At 36.8% G+C, this 14219-nt stretch overlaps 1 protein-coding gene and 1 long non-coding RNA gene across 4 annotated transcripts in view; both read right to left on the reverse strand.

Annotated features, from left to right (window-relative positions):
- LOC147338508 (NACHT, LRR and PYD domains-containing protein 12-like) overlaps positions 1–14219 on the reverse strand; it is a 60531-nt gene that overhangs the window by 42446 nt on the left and 3866 nt on the right. The gene's annotated exons all lie outside the window — the stretch shown is intronic.
- On the reverse strand, positions 1318–9532 carry LOC147338511 (uncharacterized). 3 transcript variants are annotated; one of them, XR_015130217.1, is made up of 5 exons: positions 9127–9532; positions 7487–7517; positions 6505–6536; positions 5353–5379; positions 1318–2383 (listed from the first exon to the last, which is right to left on the reverse strand). It is a non-coding gene; the product is annotated as an uncharacterized LOC147338511 (long non-coding RNA). The 3 variants fall into 3 exon arrangements; XR_015130209.1 differs by lacking the exon at positions 9127–9532 and adding an exon at positions 8311–9113; XR_015130207.1 differs by lacking the exon at positions 9127–9532 and having other exon boundaries at positions 7487–8081.

A 14219-nucleotide genomic window follows, 5' to 3' on the forward strand; every position in this document is an offset into this window, starting at 1 on the left:
TGCTGTAATAGTTGTAGCTGTTGGTCTGTATTCGGTGGTTTGATTAGCATCTCTTTGGTCAGCAGCGTTTTCACTGTGAAACTCGATGGGCTGTAGTTCATAAGTGCAGCTTGGTGCGATGCTGAACATTCTGTACAAACGTTTGATCCTGTCAATCATGTCATTAAGACGTGTGAATTTCAACATAACTGCAGTTCCACCACTTACACTTAGCGACAATGGCATACCAGTAGACTTACGTGGGTGAGGGTCAAAATATGCATATTCACCTGAAGTCAGCCTGCTAACAGCGATGACTGTTCCTCCCATGACTAGCAAAGCATAGCGAACGTCTGAAGCCAAACACTGTAATCCCTGTTCAAGGCTCGGAAAGTGATCTGTACCATCAAATGTGCCGTAATGAGCAAACTGAGACATGTCGACTTGATACTCGTGTCTGCGGCTGGTAACAACTGAGGGAAGTTCATCGCAGGCTAGAAACACACTGTTCACAAACCTCAGTCTGGCATCTGAATAGACGGCATGGCCTTTGTCCAACACACGGTTTAGATCTGCTCTGGTAATAAATTCATCCTCATGTAAGAATGACAGGAAAACCAAACTGTTAGCCATGCATTGCTGATTCCGGTACTTTCCATACCTAGGAGCGGCCTGGCTTCGGGAAGCACAGACGCTACTCACTCGTGGACTTTCACTGTTTGTAACCTGTACATGAGACTGTACTGGAGCGTGTCCATCATGCTGTGTTTGTACAGTTAGCTGGGGTTTAGTCTGGATTACCTGCATAACTTCAGGCTCTGGGACAGACACTGAGGGAACACTTCTCTTTACCACATCTGCATAAGACACTGTGGCTGTCTCTTCATCATGCTGTGTTTGTACAGTTAGCTGGGGTTCAGTCTGGATTAGCTGCATAACTTCAGGCTCTGGGACAGACACTGAGGGAACACCTTTCTTTACCACATCTGCATAAGACACTGTGGCTGTCTGAACACTGCTCTGCACTTCAGTGCTGGGAAAAGTTGAAACACACACCTTTACCTGCTCACTGCTCTGAGAAACATTCAGCTGTTCTTTCTCCTTCTGACGTCTAAGCTTCTGAGACTGAGACCTTTGACCTTTTCTTGGCATTTTGCTGAAGTACAACCTGGAGCTTATATGTGGTTATACACAAATGTAAACAAAACTGAACCTTGAAACACAGAAAAACGTATAACTCCTCAAATTACTGTTAAATCTGAGAAATGTACTATTATATATAAAAAGCTGATTTTCTACTCCAAACTCAAAATAAAGGAAATTCAAAGTTCTCTGGAAACAATTTGATCCGTTTTATTGTAGCTCTTTTTGAAACTGTATAATTTTACTTATATTTTTTTAACCAGACTGATAAATAATTACAACTTCTGTAAAATGATATGCAGAATAAATCTCAACAATCAACAGGCTATATTAAAAGTCTTAGCTCTTAGGGGAGTTTATGTAAATCTTTCAGATATCTAAAATTGAAATCAAATATATGGAGCTTTGGTGGTGTGGTGATAAGATGACTGGTGATGAGGATTCTCCAGCTGGATTTTCTGCAGCAGTCAGGAAACAGGAAGTCCTCAGGCGCTTCTCGATGACAATACTAACTGAATACTTACACTGAGTGACAAAATGGGTTTGTCCTTAAATAATAGTACTATAAACTTGCAGTCAAATGTTATAGCCAATGAAACAGACTAACAGACTGGATCTAATTTATTATTTATCTGAATGTATGTATTACAAAATAACCAGATTATCTTATTACAAATAAACTTATAAAAAGGTGATATTTTATACAATTGATCAAAGTAAGCCAAACTAGCAGTCCAAACTAAAGTCTAATGCAAAATTAAAATGACAAATGTAGGGCTGTGTAAGTAGTTTCTACTATAAGTTCTACTGTACTGTAATTCTACTACTGTATATTCAACTTGTAATTTCCAGCAAAATGACTGAATGTGAGAGAGTTTAAAGACAGGAAAGAAAGAGCAGTGAGAGCAGAGATCTCTCAGAATTCTGTAACAGATAGATTGGATTCTGAAAAGGATTTCTGAAAACTTGGATTCTCAAATTAGATAGAGCAGTAGAGATAGAGGGATACAAGATGGAATGGCTTTCAAATTAGATAGAGCGGTAGAGATAGAGGGATACAAGATGGAATGGCTTTCAAATTAGATAGAGCGGTAGAGATAGAGGGATACAAGATAGAATGGCTTTCAAATTAGATAGAGCGGTAGAGATAGAGGGATACAAGATAGAATGGCTTTCAAATTAGATAGAGTTGGGAGAGTGATAGGATAGACAGAATTGCTTATAATGATAGAGAGAGAGAGGATCTTCTGCAGCAGGTCACCTGTAAGACACAAAAGGACTGGAATTAGTCGTATTTCCAATATGCTTGGATTTACCATATTCTTCAGACTATATGGCACACCTAAAATCCTGTCATTTTCTCAAAAATATACAATGTGCCTAGTGTATCGATTCTGGTTATGCTTACTGACCTCAAACGGGATTTCTGTGGTACACAGCGCTCAAAATTCTGTGAAATATTTTAGTAATACTTCGGTAAGCTACAAAGCTGCGCTGCTTGATGTATTGTCAGAGCATTATGGCTACCATAGTCAGGACCCTCGCAGAGTAATTCGTACGGTGCTTCAACATAACATTATGGTGTGTGTACAAGGACCTGGCACGTGCTAAGAGACATGCTTATGAAGCAGATTTCAAACTGATCAACCCATGAAGAGTTTGATGGATTTGTAGATGAGGAATGAACTGAAAAAGTGAGTGTATTGTTCTGTATTTTATGTGTTACAACTGAACAGTGTTGAGAGTTGTTGTGAATGACTTGAATAAAGTTGGACTTATCTGACTGTTTGTTCGGCTTAATCTGCCTTAAAAACAGGCTTGTTTATTGACATTATGCCTTATAATCTCAAAAATACAGTACATGTAGGGCTTTAAATACTAAAGAGTTCTACAGTAAATTATTGGAGTGAACAGAATGACAATGTTTAACAAATGATGGTGGAACTGTTATAAGGACATTTTTACGTTCTATTAAAACAATAAACTAAGTCTAAACTCAAACCAAGATGTGCTGCTACAGTAACTTACTGTAAATATTATATGGTCCAACAAAACCAACACACTGAGGTTAGAGCAGACAGTTTCAGGCCACTCTGTATGAATTTTGGCAAAATGAGAAATTTGGAGACAGCTAGTTTCTACACAGCAGTTTCTACATATTTCAGTCACATTTGGGGCATGTTTGATACACAGCAATAAGCACTACACTAAATCTATAATAAACTTATCATAGCTGATATAAAGGCCTAATTACCATAATTTAGTATGATGATAATTTCTTTGTAGATCATTTCATGATAAAAAGAACAGAAGTGAGTGCTGTATCTGAGCTGTTGCATGTAAGATCTTTGCTGGAGATTCCCACATTTCTTAAACAAACAAACAAACATGACTTTCAGACAGTTCATCTTTTGTAAATTAGGGCAGGATTATTTTCAAAAAACAGCCTTGATAAAAATATCAGGCCACTATAAAATGTCTTATGTTTATGTTTTCATCCCACCTATATTTTGCAAGTCATTATGACAAATTACAAAAAGCAGTTTTTAGGCAGTGATTTAAGGGAAGAAGCTTTTGAAATCCACCATGCCCTACCACCAGTGGTCTCAAACTCTGGTCGTTAAGGCCTGGTGTCCAGAAACTTTTCTATGTGTCCCTGTTGCAACACACCTGAATAACATTAGTAGGTCATTAGCAAAACTCTACAGAACGTGACTGCATGCTGAGGTGGTAATTCAGCCATTTGATTCATGTTATAGCAGCTCATGAGTGAATGAACATGATGCAATGAAAGTACTTTTAGAAGTACATTTTTCCAAACACTTAAATTACTTAAATTTGAACAGTCTTCGGGGATGCCACTTCAACACAGTCAAATTCTATACTCTCACTAATGACCTACAAATGTTATTCAGGTGTTTTGTAACAGGGACACGTGGAAAAGCTTCAGGACACCGGCCCTTGAAGAGTGGAGTTTGAGACCCCTGCCCTATGTGAATATTTAATTGTCCCTAAACTGCTAGTCGTGAGCTGCTCTAATGTGAAACAAACACATATAGTTCTGTAAAGGTTTACAAAGAGATTTCTAAGGATCTGGAGACCCCAGAAAACAGAAACCCTCCCAGACGTTGTAGCTGAGCAGGCAAAAACAAGTTGCCTAATAATATCTCAATGATAACCAAGAGCTGTGCTGACTAACTGCACTAAACTGAATCATCTATAGTGAGAGAAAAACACCAGCATTAAAGTCAAACATGGTGCTGTTACTGTGATGTCCCAGAGTTCCTTTACTACTTCAGGACCTACATCAACTCATCAGGTCCTGGGCTTAAGTTTAATCACACTTAGGATCTGAAGCACACAAGCAAGTCCAATTGAATGAATGAAACAAAACACTTGGTGTAAACGAATCAGTCTGGACTTTAATGAAATTAAGATACTTGGTATGACTTGAAAACCCTATCCATCCATCCATCCATCCATCCATTCGCTTCCGCTTATCCTTTTCAGGGGGCACTGGAGCCTATCCCACCTGTCATAGGGCGAGAGGCAGGGTACACCCTGGACAGGTCGCCAGTCTGTCGCAGACAACCATTCGCACTCACATTCATTCGCAGATACACACCTAGTGACAATTTGGATTATTCAATTAACCTATCCCCACAAGCTGCATGTCTTTGGACGGTGGGAGGAAGCCGGAGTACCCGGAGGGAACCCACGCAAACACGGGGAGAACATGCAAACTCCACACAGAAAGACCCCGGCCTGGTGTTGGAATTGAACTCAGGACCTTCTTGCTGTGCGGCAACAGTGCTAACCACCGTGGTACTTGGTATGACTTGAAAACCCTATATTGGGCCTTAATTAAGACTTTTTTCTTTTCTTTTTTTGCCTGTCCTGTTTGGATCTAATTAAGACAATTCTGAAATTATAGTGGACCAAAATCAACCAGTGATGTAAACCAGTCATTACCAGTTACTGTAAATGCTTGATGGTAATTGTTGCTATCAGGGCATCCACAGCTGGGTATTAGAGACCAATATGTTTTTACATTAGACCAGGTTGTTCTGGTTCAAAAATGAAATCATCACTTTAAAACTGCTTTTTGTATTTATCCAGGTCATCCTTGTTAGATGATTTGAAACATGTGAAAAAAAGCATAAACAAAATAAATCTGCAAAGAAGAAAGACCTTTCTCAGCACTGTACCGCAGACAAAACCTTTACTTACCAGACTTGCGACGATCAGATCAGTATCCTAGAGAAAGGAAACAACACATCAGATCACTGTTTAATGACTTACACTGTTGAACCTCTTCACACACAATCCAATTTACTGTGACATGAAATAACTAGTAAGATCCTCAATTTCTTCAAGCCTTTATGAACTCACTGTAGTCTAAAGAGGACAAACTTCAGTTACAGAGTCTCACAAGACGATAACATGTGTAATAAAGGCATGCATACTACAGAAGTGCAAAGAAGAGGCACCAATATTTGTTGGTACAGATTATGGCTTTTTAGCTCCATCATTTTCTATCACAAGTCAGTGCTTAATAAAGTGTGGAAAAACCACAACTGTTAGAATCAACGGAAAACCTCATTAGGTTTTAGTTCTGATCTGAATATGTAAATCCTAAAATACATGTCAATTCTGACATGTTATAGTAACAACAGTGGCACGCCATTTTTGCAATTAATTTCTTAAAAATTATAATAAAAAGTCCTTCCATTGTACCTGTTGGCAGGAATCTTTTTGTATTTTGCAATATTTCCCTTTTATATATAATTTTCAAACACATTGTATCAAGCAACTTATTAAGAAACTGATTTAAACTTAGTGTACATAAATTACACACAGGCTTTAACATACACAACATTGCCTACTCACAACTCTGGTTCTCTTAGTCTTTTATTATTGCTTAAATGTTTAACCTACCACTTCTGTTCACTCAGGCAAAAATACTTCTATAGTGGTCTGACTTTAATGTAATACATAAGCAGAATATGAGTGAAGATATAAATCAACAACTGTGGTGCTCTTAAGTGTTTAAGCTACCACTTACACTAACTCACCTAAAATGCGTTCATAGTTATGTCTGCTAGGTAAATCCATAAACAAACGGAGAACATGAACAACTGTATAAAAACAGTTGTTTGTGTTCAAACATAAAAATCAGACACAAATGGCCTGTTAAACTTCAGGGACAGTCAGAGGTCATGTGTGGGGCCTTTGCTGCTACAAGGTATAAATTCTGACCATTTGTTTTTGCCCATCAGTAAATGGTAATGTCACAAAAACCAAACTACGTTAGGTAAGTTGCTAAACATGTTACACAGTGACAATGTCATATTACTGCAGTTACAATTGCTGCTTACTTACCAGCAAAGGCAAAACCGAAGTTCTGTTTCACTCTGTAACAAAAGAACAAAAATACAGAATCAGACAACTGAAATCAGCATCAGAGTCAATACTGCATCACAATCTGTAGTGAAAAAAAAAATCTGTTAAATTCTTTGTTTACAACAGCTTTACTATAAACACCCCATCTTCTCTTTCTGCACCTTATTAAAGATTTCTGTCTTTATTAAGGTGATGTGTCGTTTTATCCATCTGCAATTCCACAGAAATTCCTCATGAACGTAAAGCTCTAATACTTTGGTGCTATTACATAACACAGCAGATACCACAAGCAATGATTTGCTCGCACTGCACACTTGATCAAATGATAACATCACAGTTTCAAAGCGTGCAACAATCACAAATAATACTTGATACTATAAATGCTTGATGGTAGTTCTTCGTATCAGGGCTTCCACAGCTGGGTATTAGAGACCAGCATGTTCTCACATTAGAACAGATAGCTCTGGTTTGGTTTTCTCTGCTTCATACGTGAAATCATCACTTTAAAATGCTTTTTTGTATTTATTCATATCATCCCTGTTAGATGATTTGAAACATGTGACAAAAAAGCATGAACAAAATAAATCTGCAAGGAAGAAAGACTTTTCCCAGCACTGTACCTCAGACAAAATGAACTCACTTTAGTCTAAAGAGGGCAAAATTTAATTGCAGAGTCTCAAATGGCCTTAACATGTGTAATAAAAACAATAATTACTACAGAAATGCTTTGATAAGCCTTTAAAATTAGACATAAATGGCCTATTAAACTTCAGGGACATTTTTAGGGACACTCAGAGATCTAGTGGGGGGGGGGCTTTACTGCTTATAAATCCTAAATGTGTTTTTGCCCATGAGCAAATGGCAAGATATCACAAAAAGCCAAACTATTGTATGTAAATTGCTAAAAATGTTACACAATCCCAATTTCATATTGCTTCAGTTACAATCACTGTTTACTTACCAGCAAAGGCAAAACCAAGCTTTATTTCACTCTGTGTAACAAAAGACAAAGAACAAAAATACAGGATCAGAAAACTCAAATCAGCATCAATACTGCATCACTCTCTGTTGTCAAAAAGATTCACTAAACTTCTTTGTTTACTACAGCTGGAATACAAACAACAACTCTCCTCTGTTTTCTTTGGTCTACATCTCATTTAAGATTGCAAAACACTCATACATGAAAAACTGCACGACATATTTTTAAGGCTTTAATATTTGAGGTGGTCTGCATTCAAATTCTACTTCCTAAAATATTACCAACTGCACATAGTATCATAGTAAATATGCTGTAGTTTTAAAATAAATATCTATGTACCATACTAATAATAATATACTGCCATATTTTATTTATGTGAAGGTGGGCTGTTGTTTATTTCATTAATTTCCCACAAAGTGAGAATTTAAACTGTGCTGCAGATTTAGGTTGGCACAAACAAGCCTTTGTTAAACAGTTCTTAAAAATTAAAGTCTACATATTAGGAGTTCTTATTATTCTTGGGCTATGTCCACACGTACACAGGTACTTTTGAAAATGGAGATTTTTCTATGCGTTTGCACCTTTCGTTCACACTTAAACGGCGTTTTCGGTCACTGAAAAACTAAAAACGCTTGCCAGAATATTTTCGAAAACTCCGTTTTTGCATTTATGTGTGGACAGGGAAACGGAGAAAACGCAGCGCCTTTTTTGACGTCACACTGTGCGCCACGTTATTGTTTCGGTGAAATGCATTTCTACAATACGGTTACTGTTAATTGTTCTCTCTGCAGTGTTTAAATGCTTACATATGCGCACACAGTTACTGTCCCCCCACAGATATGACTCGGTTCTGCTTCTATGCCCCATCTTTGTTTACCATTTCCCACCGAGGCTTCTAGACTTCTGATTGGCCAACATTTCTACACGGTTAGGAATATAGCGCCACCTGCTGCTTTGGCATGTTCCTAGCAGCGTTCTCCTTCATTTCTGCATTTATGTGTGGACGGGATTGTTTTTTAAAACAGAAACGGAAAATCTCCGTTTTCAAAAATACCCGTGTATGTGGGGACATAGCCTATGTTTAATCCTCAGTTTCTCCCCCCCTCCTTTGTCTTAATTAACCCACAAGACCTGCACACACGTGACTCTTTTTCTCCCGTGTTCGGTCAGAGGCGGTAAAATGGCTCCTTTGATCTTGCCGACAGCTGACACTGAATCTAAGATGGCGGTTCGTTAAAAACTTTACAGCATAAAGAATGAGGCTGTTTTAACCAACTGATTTGTGAAGAGAACTAACTGCACCTTATGTAACAGACTGACAAACACGAACACACCAAATGTAATTAATAAAACAACACAATAACCGTGGTTTACCGTCAAATCTTCATTTCACACTGGGCTCAAAGGAGCGCTAGGCATTAGCATCGGGTTGTTAGCTCATCAAACACTCCTTTTACATACAAAAATGACAAAGTTTCACTAAGAAAAAGCAACCACTGTGTTACTCTAATATGAGTTATACCTCGGTTGGCTTTATAAATCACTAAAAGAACTCGTTAAATCGCACAAACAGACTATAAACATTTAGGAGAGAAGAGGAGAAGCAGAGCAGCTGCACTCACCCAGAGCGGACTCAGCGAAGTGTGCGGAAAGGCGGATGTCCGGCAGTCAGGTAAAAGATGAGGCGTTCACGGGTAGTAGGAAATTCCAGTATTACACACAATGGGCATTGTAAACATCAAAAATGTAGGTGATTTTAAATATTCTATACAATATTTATTTGCTACAGAAAAAACTCGCAGAACTTTAAATCTATAACTTGAATAAATATTATTAGAAGGCTCTACTCCTGAACACCAACACCAAAGAGCTGAGTTCACCAGACCTGAAAAAAACAAAACAACAGCCAGTCCAGGACAGTCAGTCTGCAAAGATGTTTTAAAGACAAATATATATATATAAACATTATCCATTAAGGATTCCCCTCAAAACAAATGACTATAATTTCCTAACCGTAAGGGCTAGAACGGTCACTGCACCGTTTTGTTCAGAAGAGATGGGGGAATCTTCAAGCGTTGACAATTTATCATTAAAATATGAATTTTTAGAGATATATGACATGGATGACTTGTTGACTTAGAAGCCACGAATTCCCCAATATGCAAATAGTATGATTAAGCATTAGTAGAAATACTATGTTTTAGCACAAATAGTATAAAAAGCAGAAATACTGTAATTTAGCAGAAATACTATATTAGGCACAAATTCTATGAAAAGCAGAAATAGTATGATTTAGCAGAATAGTAATATATAGAAATAGTATGATTAAGCATAAATACTACATTTAGTAGAAATACTATGTTTTAGCACAAATCCTATAAAAAGCAGAAATACTATAATTTAGCAGAAATACTATATTACAATTAAAAATGCAAAAGACAATAAATGTCCCTAAGGACCTCTGAAGGTTAAACACAAATCCTATAAAAAGCAGAAATACTATATTAGGCACAAACAGTATAAAAAGCAGAAATACTATAATTTAGCAGAAATACTATGTTAGGCACAAATAGTATAAAAAGCAGAAATACAATTATATAGCAGAAATGCTGTATTTAGAAAGAAAAATATAACATAGTAGAAATAGTATGATTTGGCAGAAATACTATATTTAGCACATATACTGTAACATGACAGAAATTCCTCCAATTAGTAGTAATACTTTAACATAACACAAATGTTATGATTTGGCACAAAAATCATGATTTGGCAAAAATACTATGATTTAGCAGAAATACTATGATTGAGCAGAAGTACTAAGATGTAGTAAAAGTACTTTGATTGAACAGAAATACAATTATGGAGGAGTAATACTTTAAAATGGGAGAAATATTGATACACACACACACATACACAGAGCCTAAAGGGAAGAGTATTTGTGCCATGGAGTGTTAACAAGAATGTGAGGTCCATATTATCAAAAGCTGGTAAAATCATAAAAGTTTGCAGAATTGTAATAAATGATGAATATGAATTACTGGTCTGTGACAGTGTATTAATTTGTAGGGAAAAAAAACATGTTGACCAAGGTGGAATCGAACCCACGATCTTTGGCTTGCAGAGCCGTGTCATTACCAACTGCGCCACTGGGAAAGAGAGCGGCCGCTTTGGAAAAACAGGCTGATGAGGAGTCAGAATTAGATCGCGGTGAGAGGCGAAAAACACCGTTTTTTGGAGTTACAAAACGTTGTGTAACTCAAAAACTAGGTGGACTAGAAGCATAATTCTTCTACTGGCTGAATCAGCGGTGTACTTTGAGTGCGATTTTCATTGCTCTCTGTACATCTATCGCTGAGATATGACGAGAGAGGAAACGGGAGACCTCAGATATGATTGGCTGGCTGGGAAGCCGTGCAGGCTGTGATCTGTATACTTGAATGTCTGAGTCCTCACAGAGGATTGGCTGCCTGGGGACCTGGCAGAAATATATAGAAATAGTATGATTAAGCATAAATTCTATAAAAAGCAGAAATAGTATATTAAGCACAAATCCTATAAAAAGCAGAAATAGTATATTAAGCAGAAATCTTATGAAATAGCAGAAATTGTATGATTTAGCACAATAGTAATAAGTTAAACAGAAAAATTGGAAAAGCAAAATGGAAAGCTGAAAAAATGCTGAACATGCTGAGGGTCCCTCAAATATACTTGTTAAATGAAAAAAATCAGCAAAAAAACCTATAACAGCCACACAATCACAAATATGTACACATGAGGAAACACACATGCACAGAGAGACACACACATAAGATCCAATTCAGTCAACCAGTCTAAATATACTGAATTTGAAGCTTAGAATGAGGTCATGCCATAAAAAGGCTCTCTCTCTCTCTCTCTCTCTCTGTCACACACACACACACACACACACACAGGGAGAGAGAAGTAAGTTTCTAGGTCAGCCTGGGAGCTGCTGAATTTGAATCCACCAATCAGAGAGGCTGTGCACTTTTTCCCGCCAAAACAGGTGCATCTTTTTACACACGCAGCACGGAGAGGCACAGGATTATTGCAGCCTATTTCTCATAGTGAGGACTCCCCTCAAACAAATGACCATAATTTCCAAACCGTAGGGGCTAGAGCGGTCATTCTTACACCGTTTTGTTCAGAAGAGATGGGGGAATCTTCCAGTGTTAACAATTTATCATTAAAATGTGAATTTTTAGAGATATACGACATGGATGACTTGTTGACTTAGAAGCCACGAATTCCCCCAATATGCAAATTTGAGTGCCTGAGGCCACATATATGATTGGCTGCCTGGGAAGCCGTGCAGGCCCTGATTTGTGGATTTGAATTCCTCAGCCCTCAGATATGATTGGCTGGCTTAGAAGCCATGAAGGCCCCAATATGCAAATTTGAATGCCTCAGGACACATATATGATTGGCTGGGAAACCGTGCAGGCCCTGATTTGAAAATTTGAATGTCTAAGTCCTCACAGAGGATTGGCTGCCTGGGGACCTGGCAGAAATATATAGAAATACTATGATTAAGCATAAATACTACATTTAGTAGAAATACTATGTTTTAGCACAAATACTATAAAAAGCAGAAATACTATAATTTAGCAGAAATACTATATTAAGCACAAATCCTATAAAAAGCAGAAATACTATATTAAGCACAAATTCTATAAAAAGCAGAAATACTATATTAAGCACAAATCCTATTAAAAGCAGAAATACTATATTAAGCACAAATCTTATAAAATAGCAGAAACAGTATGATTTAGCACAATAGTAATAAGTTAAACAGAAAAATTGGAAAAGCAAAATGGACAGCTGAAAAAATGCTGAACATGCTGAGGTTCCCTCAAATATACTTGTTAAATGAAAAAATCAGCAAAAAAATGCACAGGGAGAGAGAAGTAAGTTTCTAGGTCAGCCTGGGAGCTGCTGAATTTGAATCCACCAATCAGAGAGCCTGTGTACTTTTTCCCGCCAAAACAGGTGCATCTTTTTACACACGCAGCAGAGAGGCACAGGATTATTGCAGCCTATTTCTCATAGTGAGGACTCCCCTCAAACAAATGACAATTATTTCCTAACCGTAGGGGCTAGAGCGGTCATTCTTACACCGTTTTGTTCAGAAGAGATGGGGGAATCTTCCAGTGTTAACAATTTATCATTAAAATGTGAATTTTTAGAGATATACGACATGGATGACTTGTTGACTTAGAAGCCACGAATTCCCCCAATATGCAAATTTGAATGCCTGAGGCCACATATATGATTGGCTGGCTGGGAAGCCGTGCAGGCCCTGATTTGTGGATTTGAATTCCTCAGCCCTCAGATATGATTGGCTGGCTTAGAAGCCATGAAGGCCCCAATATGCAAATTTGAATGCCTCAGGACACATATATGATTGGCTGGGAAACCGTGCAGGCCCTGATTTGAAAATTTGAATGTCTAAGTCCTCACAGAGGATTGGCTGCCTGGGGACCTGGCAGAAATATATAGAAATACTATGATTAAGCATAAATACTACATTTAGTAGAAATACTATGTTTTAGCACAAATAGTATAAAAAGCAGAAATATTATAATTTAGCAGAAATACTATATTAGGCACAAATCCTATAAAAAGCAGAAATAGTATGATTAAGCATAAATACTACATTTAGTAGAAATACTATGTTTTAGCACAAATAGTATAAAAAGCAGAAATATTATAATTTAGCAGAAATACTATATTAGGCACAAATCCTATAAAAAGCAGAAATAGTATGATTAAGCATAAATACTACATTTAGTAGAAATACTATGTTTTAGCACAAATAGTATAAAAAGCAGAAATACTATAATTTAGCAGAAATACTATATTAGGCACAAATCCTATAAAAAGCAGAAATAGTATGATTAAGCATAAATACTACATTTAGTAGAAATACTATGTTTTAGCACAAATAGTATAAAAAGCAGAAATATTATAATTTAGCACAAATAGTATAAAAAGCAGAAATATTATAATTTAGCACAAATAGTATAAAAAGCAGAAATATTATAATTTAGCACAAATAGTATAAAAAGCAGAAATATTATAATTTAGCACAAATAGTATAAAAAGCAGAAATACTACATTTAGTAGAAATACTATGTTTTAGCACAAATACTATAAAAAGCAGAAATACTATAATTTAGTAGAAATACTATATTAAGCACAAATCCTATAAAAAGCAGAAATACTATATTAGGCACAAATCCTATAAAAAGCAGAAATACTATATTAGGCACAAATCCTATAAAAAGCAGAAATACTATGTTAGGCACAAATCCTATAAAAAGCAGAAATACTATATTTAGCAGAAATACTATATTAGGCACAAATCCTATGAAAAGCAGAAATAGTATGATTTAGCAGAATAGTAATAACTTACAAAATTACAAATATGGAGGCATATTGGAACACAAATGCACAGAGGGACACACAAACACAAACACAGGCTCTAATCCAGTCAACCAGTCTAACTATATTCAATTTAAATCCTACAATGACATGCTGCCAAATAAGGGCAGGGTCCTCTCTCTCCCACTAAACACACACACACACACACACACACACACACACACACACACACACACACACACACACACACACACACACACACACACACAGACAGACACAGAGGGAGAGAGCTGCTTAATTTAAATCCACCAAT

The sequence above is a fragment of the Aulonocara sp. 'chitande type north' Nkhata Bay genome, linkage group LG1, assembly GCF_057382095.1.
Source record: "Aulonocara sp. 'chitande type north' Nkhata Bay isolate Kocher_YH1m ecotype deep benthic linkage group LG1, A_spYH_male_GT1.1, whole genome shotgun sequence".
NCBI classification, from domain to species: domain Eukaryota; kingdom Metazoa; phylum Chordata; class Actinopteri; order Cichliformes; family Cichlidae; genus Aulonocara; species Aulonocara sp. 'chitande type north' Nkhata Bay.